Below are 20,972 nucleotides of genomic sequence, written 5' to 3'. Positions count from 1 at the left end.
CGCACCTGACGGTAATGTAGCATCTATACATGCTGGCAGTGGGCGCATCAGTCCTTGAACGTTTGGACGCACGTATGTACACCAAGGAAGGGCTCTGTAACAGCATTACAATAAAGTCACAGATGCGACTGCCCAATGTGTCTTTAACAAGTACTGTCTGCACCTATAAAATTGAGCTCAGACATATTTGTGGTGCAGTCAGCAGTTATAAAAGTGTTAGTATGGTAGATCACATTATCTAAGCATTATAAAGTCAGCAGATATGCTTACAGTATCTGTATGGCCTCTTTAAATATTTTACTAGCTCACAAAGCTAAATTTACAAGCAGAAACTATTAGTAGAAAAGCACAGGGATTTTTTTTTGTTTTTAACTAGAGAAGATGTATTTCAAGGTGTCACATTAAGGTCAGAGTGTCTTGTAACTGTCAAACACGGCTTGTAATATTACAGCATTTTCTATTCCTAATGTTTGAAAAGTGCATGTTTACTTTCCCGGGCTGACCTTTAAAAAAATGCAGAAGGGTCTAATTAAAAAGAGACGTTGATGCTGTACCTAACTTAATTGGACTAACTGGATGATTAATCTAGTCTATGTGATAATGCTCATGGTGACCTGCAAGAAAATGTCATTGTTAATAATTGTGATAGTTTACACTTAATTATTAGCTGCTGTAATTCTATACATATTATGAATAGATATAAACTGTAGTCACTCCAGTGGAAATACTGTAACGTGACCCTGCTATATTTAGCTGCAAAATAAAAAATAAAAATGGATTTTTGAAAATGTTTTCTTGGTATGTATAAAAACATCCATGAATATTATGACCAACTATTGTATGTGCCTTTTAATATGACAGAATTTTGTGTTAATAAATACACATACACTTTCAATTAATGGATGAATTTGGTTAATTTTGGCATATTAAATCACAGTACAGTATGGTTTATTTAATGGAAACCTTTGTGAGTATTGTTTATTGATTATTGTAATGATTGAAGTGCAGAATTTTTATTAAAATATCATTATGTTTTACTAAACGTTTTACAAAAGTAGAAACAGCACATAGCCTAGTACTTTATATGGCTACTCTGTCTCTAGTTTGGTACTTATGTACATAATGTAGTGATATTTAAAAAATTAGTTTTTACTTACCCCTATTATGTTGTAGTCGCTATACTTTATATATATATATATATATATATATATATATATATATATAGTGACATTATTTTACACTCAGATAATGTTTATTTATTTAATTTCATATCTGGATCATAGCTCCACCCAAAGGAACCCACACGAACAAAAGGAGAATTTACAAATCCATTGCAGATACTGTAGCATCCTGAAAGTAGCTTCACTGATGGTTGGCAGCTTTGTTAGAAATGTGGGTGTCCCAGAAATGTTCTTATTTATAATAACATTGTTGATATTAAATTGGTATCATTACATTCTTTATATACCGTACAGCTGCCAGAATAAGTACATAACCATTCTATATTGTCCCTTTACATAGTAGCAACTAATTGGCCCAATTATTATTTATTGGGTTTCAGACCTGATCATTACAATTTTGTATCGCTGCTATTCGCGACAATAACAATTCTGTACCATCCATATGTATTAAAAATCACATCCAGGGACCGTGGCAGGAACTCATCACTGCAATGTGTAAAGTAAAGTGATATCTGCTGCAGAAACCCTGTAATACATACAGGGGATACTTACATTTTGTGGATGTCCCCCGAAAAGGTCTGTTTTCAGGTTATTTCCCAAAAAATTGGTCAAAGAAATCTGCCCCTAATTCTCCAAAATGCTAATCTTTAAATCATTTACACATTGTAAAATACAGAAGAATATACACATCAACTGCGGCTTTTATTGCTTTGTAACTTTATTATTTTACTGTGAAAATTAAACAATTGCGCAAATCAAGGGGGGGTGAATATTTTTTTTGCTATGGGGCCTCTATATGTCTTGTTGCTACACCCTTGTCTTCCAGCTTACACTAAAGTCTGGGTCTGTTCAGTTTATATAACATTATAACATATTGTAAAGCGCAACGGAATATGCTGCGCTATATAAGAAACTGTTAATAAATAATAAATAATTAAATAAATAATGGGTCTGATTCAGACGTGGACACTATGCCAATGTTTGCGCAATTGGCTGATGATTTTTGTACTGCGCATGCCTCTGAGTCGCACTACGCATGTGTCATAATGGTTTACTGTTGGCGGTCGTACTGAGTATTTGGATGCAGATTGATTGAAAGTTATTCTGTGTTTAAGGATGGTAGCGTTTGGGGGGGGGTAAATAAACCCGGGCATGTGTCGAGCACCTAGCGACTGAGTCTTTGTCCGCAACTTCACCGTCCCTGGCGGCTTACATTCTGAGCAGCTATAGGATTGCTCAGAAGTTTGATGGTGCATCTTTTTGTATGCAAGTGGCGGATTAGAAACGCAGCTGGTGGGCGTCTGTGTACACATTACAGAGGCTGCAGCATTAGCATTACTTCTCACTACTGCTGCGTAAAAAGACACAGCCATGGCGGGATTAGTGTCCACCTCAGAATCAGACCCAATGATCCAAATGTAACCAGACAATTATCAGTATTGTGCTGGTTTTGTGTCCTTACTGTCTAATACATGGGAAGGCGTATTGCAGTATTTGTGACCAGCTTAAGGACATTGCCTCTTTCCTTCCTCTATACTATATTGTCTTCTTTAGGTATTTATACTGTTTGGTACTGTAAGTACACCTTTTCAGTAGTAGCAAATATAATATACACAGCCAATTTTTTAATAAGTCATTTCAACAATATAAAGTGAACTTTTATCAATATTATGATGTAATAATACTGTATTAAATAATACTTTAATAATAAAGTTTAATCATTTAAAAATATTGTGCATTAAGACTATTGTGAGCCAATATCATTATCAGCTGCATGTATGTAAAAGTAAATATCAATATTTACTGTCACATACATGTACTTGGAATGGCCATTAAGGCAGCTAAATTAGTATTAGAGTCCAACAAACTTATATCCATATTCAATTACAGGAGTTTTCGCCTAAGCGCAAAAAAACCAGGAGAAACGTTTTCTTTATGTATAGGCAGGCAAATTGGAAGTGTAAAATCTCTATTTTGGGGTGCAAATGTGGGGATTTGGTCCAGAATTTTTGGACACCCCCTAATGACTAATCAGTCAAAATTTTTTTTATTTTTTTTGAGAATGACATGTCATTTTTGGGGCGAAAAAGAAAAAGGAGTGTTGGAAAATAGGTAAAAAGGGGGGGCAGGTACTTTGGGGGGGCTATATGGAAGGGACAGGTGTTTTGGGGATTGCACAAGGCTGCAGCGAGTATGTTGTTAAGATATTTTAAATCTTCACTTTAGAGACTTCAAAATCAAAATATGCTAGTACCCATTTTCATGTACCCCAAATTTGACCTCGGTACTTATTTTTCTAAAAAAAAAAAATCTTTCTATCATTTTTCAGTACTTATGCATATAAGCAATTTTGACATTTTAAGAACACAAAACACTTTTATTAGGGCTATTAGGACACTTCTAAATTGAATTCTAATGCTAGTGTAGCTTTTTCTGGGGTACAAACTGATTTCCTCAAAATCTTAGGGACTTTTCGCCAATTTCGCTTTTCGACAATATCGTCTGTTTGCCTTTTTGCGTCTTTTGGAATTGAATACGTAGATAAGCGGGAGCGCGCAGGGAAAAAGTATCACCTAAAAACACGTGAAGGCGGCGAAAACATCACTGCTCAGCTTTTTGCGGCTAATTGGGCCTTAGCTGGGAATCTATATCATGTTTTCATACAACATTGGAAAGGTAACTAAATTGACCTCTTACTGTATATCACACAACCATTAACCAAGTACTGTATCCCCATATTGTAGCATATATGTATGAATTATATAAAAATGTGTGTGCTACATAAAATATATTATTTTCAATTCAATCTCTATAAATGTAATTATTATTGGGTAATGCTCACCCTAATCTTACGCTATGTAACAAATCTAACCCTTAACAATGATCACAAAACGAGTCTCGTGTTCAGTGTCTTCATAATATTCCACCACATTTTTCAGTTCTAATAAGCTGTATCCTTTCAAATGATTTTCTTGGGAGCCTCACAATGTTTTTGCTGCTGGGGATGTTTTCTTATTTGTTTCAGTGTAAGCAGAAGATTCTACACTGAGATTGCCTGAAGGCTCCTAAAGATTTTTCATTTTGCATTACAATGATGGTTGCCATAGAACAATATATGCTGGCCAATGTAGTATTGTAACAGAATAAAAGAGCAGGTTACCCAATAGATGCTTACATTGTTAGAATGATGTTGATATTAAAAGCTAGTAGGAATGCAGCTATGCTTACTAAACTATTCTTATAACTTTACTATGTAGTTTGTGTTTAAATATCTTATTTTTATAGTGTGTATGTAAATGTATACAGTATCATACAGTGTATACGAGCTACATAAAATAGTAATATGTAATGTATTCTTAGTATGCTTTTTAAGCTCTACTGGGGCAGGGACTAGGTTAATATATAAAATAAATAATGTTACATAATGAATTACTGAAACAATAACAGACGGCAAACTCAGAAACATTTACAAGCAAGAGGCATAAGTGCATGATTCACTGCCTATGACTCAAAATATTATGTAACTGATATAACTGTTGGGGCCTTTCTACCACAATCCACATTTCAAATGCAGTGGTGATGTGATATTTTCGTCTAAATTCGCATTGCGAATTTAGGAAATGTTACATAAATGTATTAAAATTTGCACGCAGGGACAGAGCTTGCGAGAAAGCTATGTCTCTGCGATTTCCCTCACCGAGAAGCTCACCGATCACCAGTCCCTGGCTGCAGTTAAGTATAATGTTTTAATTTTCTATTATAACTATTTTATTTCTTTGTGCTCAGCCTGTGGTCTATCAGACACACATGGCTGATCACAGAATCCTACTCCGGGCTCTGCTCTCCCTATCAGCAGCCAGGAAAGGCTGAGCTGGAGTAGGGGAAATGGGGGGAAGCCTGCAAAGGCCATCTGCATTATTATCGCAATGCTCGCTCCCGGTGCTCTCATTATTACTTTCATAAAAAGAAAAATAATATAGCAAACACAGCCAGGGCAGTTTATTACTGATCAAAGCCAATGATGGTTATTTATCAATGAAAACACAGTGTTTTTCTTTTTTTATTTCATTTTATTTAGGGGCCTATTCATCATCACTTATTTTTTACAAAAGCAGGTGAAAATTAACATTTTCACATACAAAAAAATAAATGTCAGGGCCATTCATCAAGTTCCGAAAAAGCATGCATTTTTTTCGGACAATGATGGTGACATTGATGGTGTTACTGAACACCATCCTGAGATGGCATTCAGCCCCCGATAATCTTCACAGGCTGCTGTTTACACATCAGCCTGTGAAGATCTACATGCCAGCCAGGGCAAAGGGATCTATTAAGATCCCTCCCTGCTGTGTCTGCACTGCAGAGCCCCAGAGCTAAGAGCTCCCAGGCACCGCAGACATGTGGCCACACTCACCGGCTGAAAAATACAGAAGAGATGAGAGACAGGTGAGCGGGGTTAGGGGGGGCGGATTGGACACCCACGGGGGGGTCATTGAATACCCGTGGGGGAGTCATTGGGGGGGAGGATGGTAGGCTTGAATGGACACTGGAGGACACAGGGGGTGGGACAGCGGTCGGATCGGATCGGACACTGGAAGCCGCGGAGGGGGAGGTGAGACACAGTAGGGGAATATAGAATGAGGGTAGGGTTAGAGACATGCAGCAGTGAGGAAATCCTTATGGATTGCTCAGATGTATGGGGAAAAGTATAATTTTTCCAAAAAGCTGATTCCACAAAAAGAACAGCTTTTCGGAAGTGATACTTTTGTTAGGAAGGCATGATGAATGCCTCCAAAACAAATTTTAAACTTGCAGCGAGTTTAGAACATAATTATCACTAGTGATAATTATGTCATGATGAATAGGCCCCTTAATATCTCAAAATATCTTCACATTTAAAATATCATATACAGACATTTGTTCTGCAATATGATGTTTCTTCAAACTGTTATTCAGCTTGAAATTGATCTACCTTGAATGGTCCATAGGTTCTATTGTACTTCAGTACTGATGTTTGCTTTGTCTGTTTATGCACTATATGAAATAATCTATATTAGAAGAATTGAGAGATTCTAAACATTTTTACCATTATCACCAAAACTATGCAATTTTATTATTCATGTCGGTTTTATAAATGTCTCTCAATACAGCTTATGGTTGTTTTTATAAGTTACTACATATATTGAGCATATATGCAGCAGATGAACACTAACTTTGCTACAAGAAGCTGATGCAAATATTATAAATAAATGTTTTTTTCTGGTGTTTCTGGATATGATATAGTGTTGGCAGTTATGAATCTTGGCTTTATGTAACAAATTAATTCTGTATACCACTTGAAGCAGTAGCATATACAGTTTAAAGTTGAAAATTATACAAAATGAAGAATAAATCATGTTGTTTGGACATATAATGTATTTACATTATGCCTTGCCTATCTGTGTGGTTGTTCCAGCTTTGATAAAGGGTTCACTTAATGTGCTCAAATCAAAAATGTAATAGCTGAGATTAAAGATTATGTTGTGTGATTTAATTTGCTTTCCTGACTCCGCGATATAATAGGATATGCACTGCAAAACAAAAGGGCTGTGAAATTGATTGGTTATCCGTCAGGCTTGTGAATATAAAGCAATATGCCCTTTCTCCTAATGGCCTCTATTGCAACATTACCCATCGCTAGTAGGGCCGCTAGTGTTGTTAATGATCTAGCAAGCAAAGGCTGAACAAGGTTGTTGTAAATGTTACTATAAAAGATCATGTCCTATAGCTGAACTGTATATTGTGTTGTACATGGAGTATAGGGTATAAAATGTCTGGAAATGTGCCGTCTGTGACATGCCAGCTGGGGAGTAGTGACTTCTGAGGTTAGAAAATGGTTCCATGTAAATCATGTTTATGCCTGTCGCCAGTTGTCTGGTCATTTCATTGTAAATATGCTGGACATTTTTACAGGCATTGAGTTTAGAAGCCCATAGACATTTATGTCTTCTCTTTTTTTTAGGTAATGATTTCATAATTTGCATCATCTAAAGCCTTATGCATTTAAATGGCAATTCTGAACATCTACATATTTAAAAAAAGAAAAAAAGATTATTAAACCAAGTAATGTATAATTAAAAAGTTAGTCTAGAAATTCAAAGTTGAGATGTGCAAGAAGACACACTTAAGTTAATTACTTTTGCTTCACATATAAAAATAAGAATCTATTTAGTACATTTTTGGCTTAGTGTTCATACATTTAAATATGCTTTATAAAATACTTCTTTCTCCATTGCTTTATGGATTCTACACTGTTGTAGCCACTGAATATCATATCTAGAAATTCAAATGCTAGTAATGGGGTTATTTGTGAAATGTGATTTATGTATTATTAATCTTGTCTTTCATTTATATGGCACCACCAAGGGTCCACAACGTCATACAGTGAACTATTACAATGAAACCTGATCAATATAAAAAGTATAATCAGACTGTAAAAGAGGATACATTACACAGAGAAATAATCAAAGGACAAAGGGCCCTATTTACTACATCCGCATTTAAACTGCAGCTGCAGTGTGATATTTCCAACTAAATTCACATTGCGAATTTAGGAAATATCCCATGTATGTTCTAACTCACTTCTGCATGCAGGGACAGAGCTGGCGATAAAGCTCTGTCCCTGAGAATCCTGTCAGCACATCTCCCTGTATTTTTCATACCACAACCCCCCCCAATTGCAGTCCCCCCCCTCTATGCAGCAGCTGACCAGGGTCACAGTGCAGGAGCCCAGAGACCAGCTGACCGAAACCCCAGAGGACACATCTGGAGCACCGATCACCGGTCCCTGGATGCAGGTAAGTGTTGTTTTTAAAAAAAATTTTTTTTGCATTGATCAGCTTGTGGTCTATTTAGACCAAAAAGTTGATCACAGGGGGTTAGCCCCCTGCTCTGCTTTGCCTGTCAGAGCAGAGCAGGATTTAGGGAACTGGGGGAAACCGTGGATAACGCCATCTCCAGGTGGCGTTATTATCACATGCTTCCCCCAGTATTTTTTCACAATATATTTTTAGTTAATCTGGGCAGATCATATTTCTCATTACAACTATGGGAAATGCGATCTACTTACTAAAAATATGTGATAATTAGGGTTTGGAGTTGAATTTTGCAATTTCTACTCCAGTTGCCCTTTAGTAAATTTGTGATACCAAAATAATGTGCACAGGGTATGAAAACACCTGTTTTCACATTATTTTAGTAAAAATATTGTTAATAAATAGGCTCCAAAGAGAAAGATAGAGAACAGTATCAGTCCATGACCCAGTGCCCTGGGGTTGACACACAGAAGGGATCATAAACTTTGAGTGTGAATGGGAGCACAGAAAGGGACAGTGCAGGGAGAGAAGAAGGTAGTGGAGAACCCTGTTTGTGAGAGAGTACATATGGGCATATCTATAATGTGTGCAAGGTGTGCGGTGCACATTTGCCCTGAGTTAAGGATGACCCAAAGGGGATGGGTATGAAATGGGAGACATATGCATAAAGGGACAACAGAGACATTGGTACACATTGAATATTGTAGATAGAGGGGTGACAAAGTCAGACATATAGTGGGAGTAGAAGTATACACAGAGTATGTGACAAACATGGGAGTGGTGGACCAGAACCAGGGGTGGACAGGCGAGGTGAAGTGACACTAGTTACATTGGATTCTGCTGGTAGCCCAGGATTCCGCCATGGCACCCCATTCACCTTTGGTGTATTGGCAGTAAATCATCAGGGTTCCTTAACCTATTCTCACCTTGCCACACAGGAAGAGGAGAAGGCGATTGAAGGAGAAATTAAGAAAGGGAGGGACAACACAAGTAGTGCAGCCTGTATAAATGGCTGCATGCTGTCTCCCTAAGACTCAAACACAGCCCTCGGCCCAGTCTACAAACATGGTGGCCCAACTAATTTTACTTGGTAGTGGACCACCCGCGGCACCTCTGTGAGTGTGCTGAGGTCCCCAAGAGTGTCACAGCTCCTTGTTTGGAAACCACTGGACTATGGAAAAATGATGCTTCTAGCTGTAACTTACCTTTTTTAATTTTTGGAATTGTCCCTTGTCTCCCCATGGCACAGACACATATAGTGTATCATCTTGATAATGCTGCTGTCTAGCTATGTGTATGGTTGCACCAATGTGAAAATATTATAGAGCTTTTACTGTAAATACATATTAATGAACTATCTTCCATGTTGTTATATATCTCTAGGGGATTGCACTTTGCTCAGGAAAGATTTATTGATCAAGTCTGCCATATGTCTCAATTAGATGAATTAGCCATTAGAATTATACTGGGAGATGTTTCTCAATTAAAAGCCACTATCTAACAGACATGGTAATCTATGTTTTGATACATTGACATTGTTACCATGCTACTATTCATGCAGTAACCTGTATTACTGTATTCTGATATCTGCATGCTGGATTGACATACTTAAGGCATGTCCATTCATGGTTCAGACACAGCTCTTAGAAAATAAATATTTATTTTTGATCAGTGATTTGTAGGATGGTAGTGAGCATGAATTATTTGTAACCTAGATCTGAGAAACCACTTTGCTGAAGTGCACGTGTTAATTATTAACTTAGTCATATTTACTGAACTGCAGGTAAAAATGTAACAAGTGAAGCCACAACATGATGGATGGGATCCGGAGAAGAAGAGCATTGGAGGTAGTCTAGATCTGAAAAGGACTAGGTATTTCTCCATGGTACCACTACTTCAAGGCAGTATCTACTACCACTCTCACAAACATTGGTGGTAGGGGGTGCCAGTGTTGTCTCTTGCCTATAGAACTAAAATGTCTAATTATGGCTCTGCCAATTCCATTGTCTTACCTGTTTGCATGCATTCACTTGTGTTCAAAAACACTAGTAAAAAGAAGTGTTTTATCTCCAATGGGCAGACAACCTAAACAATGTTTACAGCCTGGCCCTGATAGTAAAGATTACTTATAGCTGCAATTCACAGGAATAAGGAATTTTCATTCACCTGAACGTATTATTACTTTGTCGCCAGGACAGGGGCTTAGCATGTGCAAGCGGAAAGCAACGGGAGGGATCCTGCGGGTCCATCTCCAGGTAAATACTGCGAACTGTAAGACATAGGCTACTACTACGGGACCTGAAGATGGTGTTAGCTACAGGCCCAAGCTATGGGGACTGCTTTGTGGTAGGAAACAGAGGAGGCGCTGCAGATACTGGAGATATCTGTTGTGGTCCCTTGTTAAAAACCTAGCGATCCCTTACTCCCTGACAATTAGTGTTTTTGGGGGATATTCTGAAAATATACTTCAATAAATACTGCCTACATATAGTACTTGTTTCTGGTGTTATTCTTCTACCCCATTTTTTTAAATTTAAATACAATAAAAGGCTCTATTACAGAGAAAACGTACGCCATAAGTCCAGAAGGCTAAATTTCCACAACACAAAGCTCTCCATCAAAAAACACATTCTCAGTGCTTCATGTGACACAGATGGGTGGGGATTTTTATGGTAATTTCTAAAGCACAGACTTCGAGAAACACACAGGTTACTACTTTTTTGTCAAACGACAATCAAATAAAAAATGTTGAGTACAAAACACAAAATTCACAACACTTTCCTGACTTCACTGTACTAAAAAAAAAAAAAGCTGTACTTTGTAAAAAACAAAAACAAGGCTCATTCTCCTCACACTATAACCAATATTTTGTACTGACATTATTTGCTTAAGATTGTTACAAATGAATATAATATTGTAACAATATTAGAATATTAATAGTTACCTCAGATTTATGAGACCTGTACAAGGTCTGGATTAGTATCCATATACTGTACAGTACCAGATGCAGTATGCCCTATGTTCATTATTTAGCAGCACAGTTAGTGCCACCTAATGGTTAGATAAGAGCTTTAAATCTTTTTGTGCTTTTAATGAGATTGACATTGATATTAAAGAGGGATAAGCAGGATCTTGGATACAGTACAACCATGTTACGCAACAATGCTAAAGCCTGAACTACTGTATTTACCTGCAAGTATAATTATAGTCCACACCAAATCTAATTCTGATGTATGTCTTTTAGGATGAGAAAAATAATCTTTTTATCTTGTATGAAATAGGGTAACCCTCATTTGCATTAAGGTAAAATGAGACTCTGCATACCTTAGGTTACCCGGCTGTTGTATATGATGTAGAGTATTCAATGGTTACTTCATTCCACCAGTGCCATTAAAGTTATCATATAATATATATAAAGCTAGTCAAAAAGAGTATTTTTAAAAAATTTACATACACAGTGGTATAGTATATATTTACTGAGATTATGAGGTATTATAAATACATGTACCCACATCAGGGGATATTATGTACATGTTAAAAGGAAGCAGCATATGCTGGTCTACACAGATTGAAAAGATGAATGCAAATTTGTAAAACTATCAATTCATGTTCATTTATATTGTCCAACTGTGTGACATTATTTATACACTGGATTCTGTCAAGTTACAATGAAACATGGAGATCATAAAAGTTTGTGTTACTGCTGTTGTTGGGGCAAAGGTAATTAAGACTAAAAATAAGAATATGTGCAGAAGACAATCATTATAATAGAGCGAATGGCCATTTTACTGTAAGAATGGATCCAACAAATATGTATCACAAGAGAAAATGTCCCAATAAATTTGACAAGATCTGGTCCCTGTGGCAGGACTCCCATTATGCCCTTCTTGATCCTCAACGTCTCTGGTTCTTTTATTGTTTTTGTACCTCCGCCAGTCACTGTATATTTCATTCTCAAGATCAGCATTGTTAATGTTAACTGTATACATTATTTCTCTGAATTGTCTTAATTTATTTTTGAATATTCAGAGATCTACTATTAGATTACCATTTGATCAATTTTTACACTTATTTTGATATTTTATGACACATTGCTCATATTTGTGTATGTATTTAAAAAAAATGTTCTTCTTGTAAAAGAAAACGTAATAAACAATACTTGATTAAAAATAAAAAAATTAGACCAACAAGCAGATTAGCCTATACATTGTTATACACATGAATCAACAAAAACTGTTACCATTCTAACTTAATGTTCAAAAAGTCTATCAAACAAAAAGAAGCTTGTAAGTATCAATAAACGTGCTATAATATAATTGCACACACTCTTTGCAACTCTTTTGTAATTAAAGGCATTTAGTCTTACTGTTGCGTTGTTTTGTCTTGATGATTCTGTTAAATAAATGTGGATGTGACACTGCTCTGCCTCTCTGCTAGCTATATGTCTTGAAACAGTGAGCTAGTGGGAGTGACCTCATCTGCCACCTCTGGCTGCATGGGTTTGTGTGACAGGTGCTATTTTAAAAGAACAGACAAGTTCAATTTGATTTAGCTTCTGGAGTGGGTAAGCCTGCTGGGTGCATGAGAACTGATAGCACTTTCACACAGCTGACAGCGATGTACAGTATTGTATTTTCCTCACCGCTGAAATTCTTCATTTAAATATGACTACACAGAATACAATCACTTGATATATAAAAGAAAGAAATGAGCAAGTGAACAAGTACTAAGGATACTGAAGTCTAATTGGACTGTATGCTCTTAATCTGTTGTTGAACTGCAACTCCCAGAATATTCTAGTAAATCTTTGTGGTTTTTGTATTGCTATACAATCACTAGGGAATCACAGGTTAATGAAGCCTGTTAGTTTTATAGCAATGTAAGATTCTATTTCAGATCCTTTGTGTGGAATGAACTATGCTGTATTATTTAGATGTTGTTGTTATTTACAATTCTGTGCGTGAGTCTGAGTAGTAAACTGATAGAAATATAATTTAATTTTATACAGTATTTCCTGTGGCAGGATGTTGTGAAATGCTGTACAGAGCTGATGAAACCAGCCAGGTGAAAATGCTTTTCCAAGTTGTTTTCCAAATGCAGCCTATTACATGGATTTTTTCACTCACCATCAATGTCAAAGTTGGCAGAAAAATTAAAATTCAATCTTCAAACTTATTAGTATGTGGGTTCTGTAAAATAGTGCAGTCAGCTAGTATATATATATATATATATATATATATATATATATATATATAGTGCCAGATTAAGGTCCACATGGGCCTGGAGCTGAAATTAATGAAAGGCCTATTGTGTGTCGCCACAGGGGATGTGACCAGCACAGTGGGGGAGGAGGTGAGATGGCTAGTGATGTAGGGGAATATACACACATAAATATAAAATTTTATATATATATATATATATATATATACACACACAAACTGCAGTCGGGACGCACTTACTGTGCAACATGGATTTCAATAGCCCGATGCCTTCCTAAAGAACCCTGCCATGCGGAATCCACCATATACACCACTGTCGGTGGCACTCAGGTCATAAAACAGCACTTGAAACAGGTAGTAAATATCGATACGTTGGAATACTTCTGTGTCAAGAGCTGTTTTATTACCTGAGTGCCGCCGACAGTGGTGTATGTATATATCTCACACAAAATATACCATTATATAATATCTGTGTGAGCATGCATACATGTGTATTTAAATAAAAATACTATGCATTTGAACAATATCATAAGGGAGTATGACCCCTTTGTAGTAGATTATCAGGTTGTGAACTAAGACGACAGCATACACACTTTGAATTGAACTGGTTACAGAGCATTTACTTTTAGAAACATGTTCAAATCACTTTTATAAGCTGCATTCCTCTCCTCATAAAGGTCAATAATGTGTGTTATTAAATATTTTTAATAGGATCTTAAACACATTTGTTCTTTTTCACCTTACTTATATTGTACTCTGTATGCATCAATTCCCACACACAGGGCTGCCAGAAGAAATTGCGGGGCCCAGGACTGACAAAATAGGCAGCCCTCCCCCCACCCGGTGTTTCTGCAACCCCAGCCTGTCACACGCCATCTGCAATAAAAACAAATCTGTATTACACTGAGGTTGGCAGGGCTGGTGGGTTGGTTCGGAGAGTGGGTGGGCCGGATCGGGAGTGGGTGGGTCGGATCGGGCAGCGGGTGAGCCGCAAGTCAGGGGCTCGGGATTGCAGGGGGCCCTCCTCTCTGTTTGGGCCCGGGACTCCAGTCCCGGCAGTTTCCCCTCCTCATAGTGGCCCTGCCCACACATACACACATAGAGTAATGACATTGAGAGATTACACATGTGATATTGAAATGTTATAGCCATGAAAGAAAATAAGTGTTATGTGTTGAAAATGACAGTGACAAGGTTGAGGCGCATAAGATAATTCACCTTTAACTAAGCAATGACATTTCACTGCTCTCTTCTCTAAACATGTTAACAATCTACAGAGTATTTATAATTACCACTCATCTGTGCGGGGGCAGACAATGTTTTAGGGGAAATACCATCCTTTTTTCTACCAATATACTAGCAGTGTTCTATCTCTGGTCCTTATACCAATCTTGAGAAATCCATATGAATAATTAGTTTTATATGTCACTGCATAAGAAAAAAATAAATAAAGTCTGACAATTACCCTGGATATACCGTGAATGTAATAAAGAAACAAGCAGTGTTGAAATACATACTTGCCGACTTTCTGACAGCCCACTCCAAGAGGGGTCAGCCAGGTCAGTGATACAAGGGGGTGGTGCGGACAAGTAGACTGTGCGGGGGGGAGAGGGGCATGATTGCTTCATCATGGCCATGAGCTCTGCTATACAATGCTGTGATTACCAACATTGTAAGATAAGGGTGGGGCCATGTTGATACAATTCAACACAAATCGCATCATCAAGCCTCCTGGGCCACTCACTTAGAGAGTCAAGCTTAACAAAGGGCACATGGCTGCCCAATGCTACTTTACCATGGAGTGCTGTTTTTACGATCTATTTACATATAATGTTAACACAGGGTTCTCTTATAGCTGTATACATAACTATTTCTTTTAGGGCTTCACAGAAAGAAGAGAAACCAGCAACAGGGTATTCATGAAGATCACTGCTGCAGTGCAATGCAGTGGGAGAGACTGGGAGGAGCACATGGCCTGTAACATAGAGCTCACCATGGGTGATTCCTTTAAGGTCAGTGATCACAATCTGTGTGTTACCATGGAAACTCACGGCTGTTCTGAGATACCTGAGCTTGGGCTACAAGAGAATATCTTCCTTAGAATTGTCCTTCACTGTGGTCGGGGTAGGAGGCGGGGACTGGGGCGGTTGCTGAGGTAACAGAGGGGTGATAGTATCTGCAGAGCCCGGCAGCTGCTGGAAGATTATTTTTTTAGCACCCACTGGAGGAAGATCTGACACAGTTGCATTCAATGCAACTGAATAAAGGAAAGTCCAGCTTGGTGTGTTTGCATCTGATGTTACCACATCAGGCAAGTGGTTAAAGCAGAGGTTCCCAAATGGTCCTCAAAGCACCCTAACAGTCCCGGTTTTAAGGATGACCATGCTTGGGCACAGGTGACCTAATTAATACCTCAGTCTTTTGATTTAACCATCTGTGCTCAACCATAGATATCCTTAAAACCAGGACCGCTAGGGTGCCTTGAGGACTGAGTTTGGGAACCTCTGGGTTAAAGTATAAAGGGTTGCTGCTGCCACTTGACTTTTGCTTGACCAATCAAAGACATTTTTCTAGCCAAGTGGGCTTCAACGGAATTTTGGTGTGAATCAAGTATGGAATATCCAACTTTTATGAAGATCCAGATACTTTCAATATCCCTTTGATATGTCTATAGAAAACATATTGTCTGGTGTCACCTTAGCCTGACCTACTGTGAAGTAATTCTGGAATAGGATTGATGATGTGGAGATTATTTCATGATTATTAAAATAATAATGGTGCTATTTGTATCTGAGCACCTTTTACTGGTGTTAGAGAGTCATCTGAAAATAGGCAAATCTATGGGTATGCAAAACTTTGCATAGCTCACAATCCTGTTGACACACTCTTGCTAAACTCGGCCTACATGCAAAAACCCCATTTACATCCTTTCAGCCACAAGTGAAGATGACACTAGTGTATGGGTTGTGTATGAGTTGTGTATAGCTCAACATCGCTCGTAGCTGCATGTGCCAGGTTCCAGAGAATGCACAGAGCAAATCAGGGCCGGCTCCAGGGTTCTGAGCACCCTGTGCTGGACCCTGAGAGAGAGCACTAAGGTCGCGCGCAGCAAAGAATTTGGGAGTATGGCTAATAACCATAGGCCACACCCTGCTGTGTGACGCTATTTGGAGGCATGCCCGCATGGCACGCCTTCAAATAACATCAGGCTGGGGGTAAAGCCCAGCACTCTGTCACTGGCTGGGCTTCCCCAAGCCCTCTCCTGTCAGTGAATGGTTGCCACGTGGCGGTGGGGGTCCCCAGCCTCCCGATTTGATACTGTCCCGCTGAAATCGGGATGCTGGGGAGGGGTGCTGCCCCTCTACGGGGGCGCCCTTGTGCGACCGCACTGGTCGTACACCCCTAGAGCTGGCCCTGGAGCAAATACATGCACGATCCATCAGCAAATACTGACTTGCATTAGACTCTGTATCAGCCCCAAAATGTGTATCAAATCTGACAATCAGGGGACCAAAAAAAAGATTCTGGGAATTGACTTCAGATCTAGATCCACTGTTTACGCACTTCTTGTTCTTGGAAGAACCTACTGTAAAAACAAATACTAACTGCATTACATTCATGTCTGAATCCTGATCACAATAACAATCGATCAATTATTTAGTATTAGCCACGTTTATTTTTTATTAAGTTGTCATGACCTTAGGATGCTAAATTCACAGTTTTTAAATTGGACTATGTTTGCGTCCCCATAATCTCTTTCTTTTCAGGGCAAGTTATGTTATTGGTTTATCTGTTATTGTATCATTGATTTCTCTTCCATAATGGGTAAAAGGGTTAAACTAGAAATTTTTGTCATCTCTATTTTAACTACTATTATAGTTACATGAAAAACTAAGTCGTTCACAAAAAGACCACATTTAATGGTGACAAGCCAGTGTCCGAGAACAGGACACTACAGTTTAAAGCAACAAATAACTGGTGTTCAAAGCAACTAATTACAAATTGTATGAAGGATTTATCTGAAGGTCAGCACAGATCTGCTAAATGTGCTAGATCATTATCTACCCTGGATAAATTTCAAGATTACCTGTCATATGATGCTGTGCCAGAGTTTAGTGAGCACTTTGAAGGTGATTTGCACATAACATCAGAAGAGGATAGCTTAACCTATGAAAATATAACTAAATATTACTAAATATAATAAATTCACTATTTGTATTTTTATCCCTTGTGTGCTGTCACTTCTCCTCCCAAATATACATTTTCTCTTATACCGTAGCACAAAAATGAAAATGTTGTCGTAAATAACAACAGTTCAAATTTTATTGTGCTTTTTGTTATCAATTGTTACTGGCTGTTTCTCTACATATAGGCCAATCATGAGAATTTGCCCAAAAGCATCAATATTAACTCAATGCAGTCAAAACTAACTGCGCACACAAGTCAATAGCGGTTTTTCAAGTACACATTGTGAAGGTCTTTATTGGGCATGTTTGATCATAACATAAACCCTGCTACATGGAGGCTTACATTCTATATTTTCAACACGTACTGTATACATACACATATTTTAACAAGAAATATTTACTAGCAAGTATGAGCAAGATCCAATTGGTTTTGAGTCTTTTCCTTGATAGATGAAGTTCCGAGGCTGGAAGGCCGGCACATGAAGATCCCGACAGAGGTAAGTAAGACCCCTAACCCTCCCCTCTCCCCACCCCTAATCCTGACCCTCCCTTAGGGGTGCCTAACCCTAACCACACTCCCTAGTGCCTAACCCTAACCTCCCCCCAGGGGTTCCTAAACCTAACCCCCCTCCCCCCACCCTAAACCTAACCTACCCCCCGGGGGTGCCTGACACTAACCCTCCCTTCCCCTAGCCTGACCCTAACCCTCCCGGGAGGATGCCGAACCCTAAGACCCCCGGGAGCCCCTAAACCTAACCCTCCCCCCCGGGCTATCACCTCCCGATACCCTGCTTACCTACGTTTGGTATGCCGGGCGTCAGGATTTTGGCATGGAGCTAATGATAGGCGTCGATATTTAGATGCCTATCATTAGTCCCATGCCGGGATTTCACTGTCAGGAAGACGGCGGACGGCATTTTCGATGGCTGGCTTCCTGACTACATATGAATTACCGCCGGACCTAAGCCCAGGGGATGAAATACCGACATCGGAAGGCCGCCACATGAAGATCCCGTTTTTGTTCTAAAGGTGCTATAGCAAGTATCCCACAGTACAGAATTTCTGTTTGTATGAAGAACACATAAGTTTAGTGCTGTATTTATCCTTATGTATTATGGAAACGCAAACCTTAAGCCAGAGTCTGATCTTGTTTTTATCTTCTTGTATTGCTTGAGCATACAAGTAAAGGAACAAACATTCCACAAGTCATCTGAGGATAAAGAAAAGAAAATAGAGGAATCCTTTTTCAGGCGTGTGTCATTGCAGATAATTCTCAACATAAAATACACTAAGGGGCATATTCAATTAGCCGCAAAAAGTCCCGTAGTTATCGCATGCTGGACTTTTCGCTGACATCGCTAGTTTTACATGGGAAAAAGTATCGTGCTTGTCCCCGCTTATCTCCATGTTCAATTAGAAATCGTCGAAAACGGGACCCGGCGAATTCGGACCTGGCGAAAAGTCTTGTCAGATTTGGGGAAATCAGCCTGACACCCCCCAAAAGATGCACTGACATTGGGGATCACTCTAGATACCCCCGAATAGCCCTACTGAAGGTATTTGGGGTACTTAAATGCTCTCAATAGCTGCTAATTTGCTTCTTTGCAGAAGTGGTGAAGAATAGCATTTAGCAGTTTATTTTGTAGAAAATAAGTAGTTCCAGCAAATTTGGGGTACATGAAAATGGGTGCTAGCATATTTTGAAGTTGCTAAAGTGAAGTTTTAAAAAGTTTAAAAAAATCCACCTGCTGCAAACACCTGCAATCTTAAACACACTTGGGGCATACTTGGGGAACCTGCTGGAGTCTATTTCACTAGTTTTTAAGTTTGTCCTGCAACTTTGTTTTTTGTCACCCCCAAAATGAAAGTAATTTTTTGGGATGTTAAGTTTTTGTTTTTTTTGACACAGTTTACCTATGGGGGGCTGTCCCAAGGGTGCAGGGTGGTTTCCGCAAGTTTGCACCCCAAAACCCCAATTCTGCACTTTTTTCCGCCTAGTTTCACAGGCGAATCTTTTTCGCCTATTCCAATTCATTGACTTTCCGCACCGGCGAAAAGTCTTTGGAATTGAATATGGGGATAAGTTTTCGCATGGTGAAATGACGTCACCGGCGAAAACTTTTAGCTGAAAACGACTTATAGAAGCTAATTGAAAATGCCCCTAAGTAGCTATATAATAACCAGTATCTGATTGGTTGCTATGGGCAATACCTCCACTTTTATTTTGTAGAAGTGCAGGGATTTGCAGAGTGGTGCATCATTCTGGAGTATATGGGGAGCCAGTGCAGGGATTTGAAGAGTGGTGCATCATTCTGTAGGATATGTGCAACCAGTGCAGGGATTGTAGAGTAGCGCGTCATTCTGGAGGATATGGGGAACCAGTGCAGGAATTTCCAGAGTGGTGCATCATTCTGGAGCATATGGGGAACCAGTGCAGGGATTTGCAGAGTGGTGCCTCATTCTGGGGAATATGGGGAGCCAGTGCAGGGATTTGCACAGTGGTGCCTCATTCTGGAGGATATGGGGAGCCAGTGCAGGAATTTGCAGAGTGGTGCATCATTCTGGAGGATTTGGGGAACCAGTGCAGGAATTTCCAGAGTGGTGCATCATTCTGGAGCATATGGGGAGCCAGTGCAGGGATTTGCAGAGTGGTGCATCATTCTGGAGGATAAGGGGAGCCAGTGCAGGGATTTTCAGAGTGGTGCATCATTCTGGAGGATATGGGGAGCCAGTGCAGGGATTTCCAGAGTGGTGCCTTATTCTGCAGGATATGGGGAGCCAGTGCAGGGATTTGCAGAGTGATGCATCATTCTGCAGGATATGGGGAGCCAGTGCAGGGATTTGCAGAGTGGTGCTTCATTCTGGAGGATATGGGGAGCCAGTGCAGGGATATGCAGAGTGGTGCATCATTCTGCTGGATATGGGGAGCCAGTGCAGGGATTTGCAGAGTGGTGCATCATTCTGGAGTATATGGGGAGCCAGTGCAGGGATTTCCAGAGTGGTGCATCATTCTGGAGCATATGGGGAGCCAGTGCAGGGATTTGCAGAGTGGTGCATCATTCTGCAGGATATGGGGAGCCAGTGCAGGGATTTGCAGAGTGGTGCGTCATTCTGGAGGATAAGGGGAGCCAGTGGAGGGATTTGCAGAGTGGTGCATCATTCTGGAGGATATGGGGAGCCAGTGCAGGGATTTGAAGAGTGGTGCATCATTCTGTAGGATATGTGGAACCAGTGCAGGGATTGCAGAGTGGCGTGTCATTCTGGAGGATATGGGGAACCAGTGCAGGAATTTCCAGAGTGGTGCATCATTCTGGAGCATATGGGGAACCAGTGCAGGGACTTGCAGAGTGGTGCCTCATTCTGGAGTATATGGGGAGCCAGTGCAGGGATTTCCAGAGTGGTGCATCATTCTGGAGCATATGGGGAACCAGTGCAGGGACTTGCAGAGTGGTGCCTCATTCTGGAGGATATGGGGAGACAGTGCAGGGATTTGCAGAGTGGTGCCTCATTCTGGAGGATATGGGGAGCCAG

The 20,972-nt window shown here is 39.5% G+C and overlaps 1 protein-coding gene across 2 annotated transcripts in view; it reads right to left on the bottom strand.

The window, feature by feature from the left end:
- LOC148526686 (protein FAM240B-like) overlaps positions 1 to 12,477 on the bottom strand; it is a 37,047-nt gene extending 24,570 nt beyond the window's left edge. For both annotated transcript variants that reach the window (XM_088470272.1, XM_088470273.1), the window contains exon 1: positions 12,402 to 12,477. The gene's annotated coding sequence lies outside the window, so the exon portion shown is untranslated. The remainder of the gene's footprint in view (positions 1 to 12,401) is intronic.
- Positions 12,478 to 20,972: the final 8,495 nt, after the last annotated feature.

This window comes from Taudactylus pleione, unplaced genomic scaffold (genome assembly GCF_031769625.1).
Source record: "Taudactylus pleione unplaced genomic scaffold, aTauple2 ptg000095l, whole genome shotgun sequence".
In the NCBI taxonomy this organism is placed as follows: domain Eukaryota; kingdom Metazoa; phylum Chordata; class Amphibia; order Anura; family Myobatrachidae; genus Taudactylus; species Taudactylus pleione.
The sequence above is the reverse complement of the archived record's forward strand: the minus strand, read 5'-3'. Positions and strand labels throughout refer to the sequence as shown.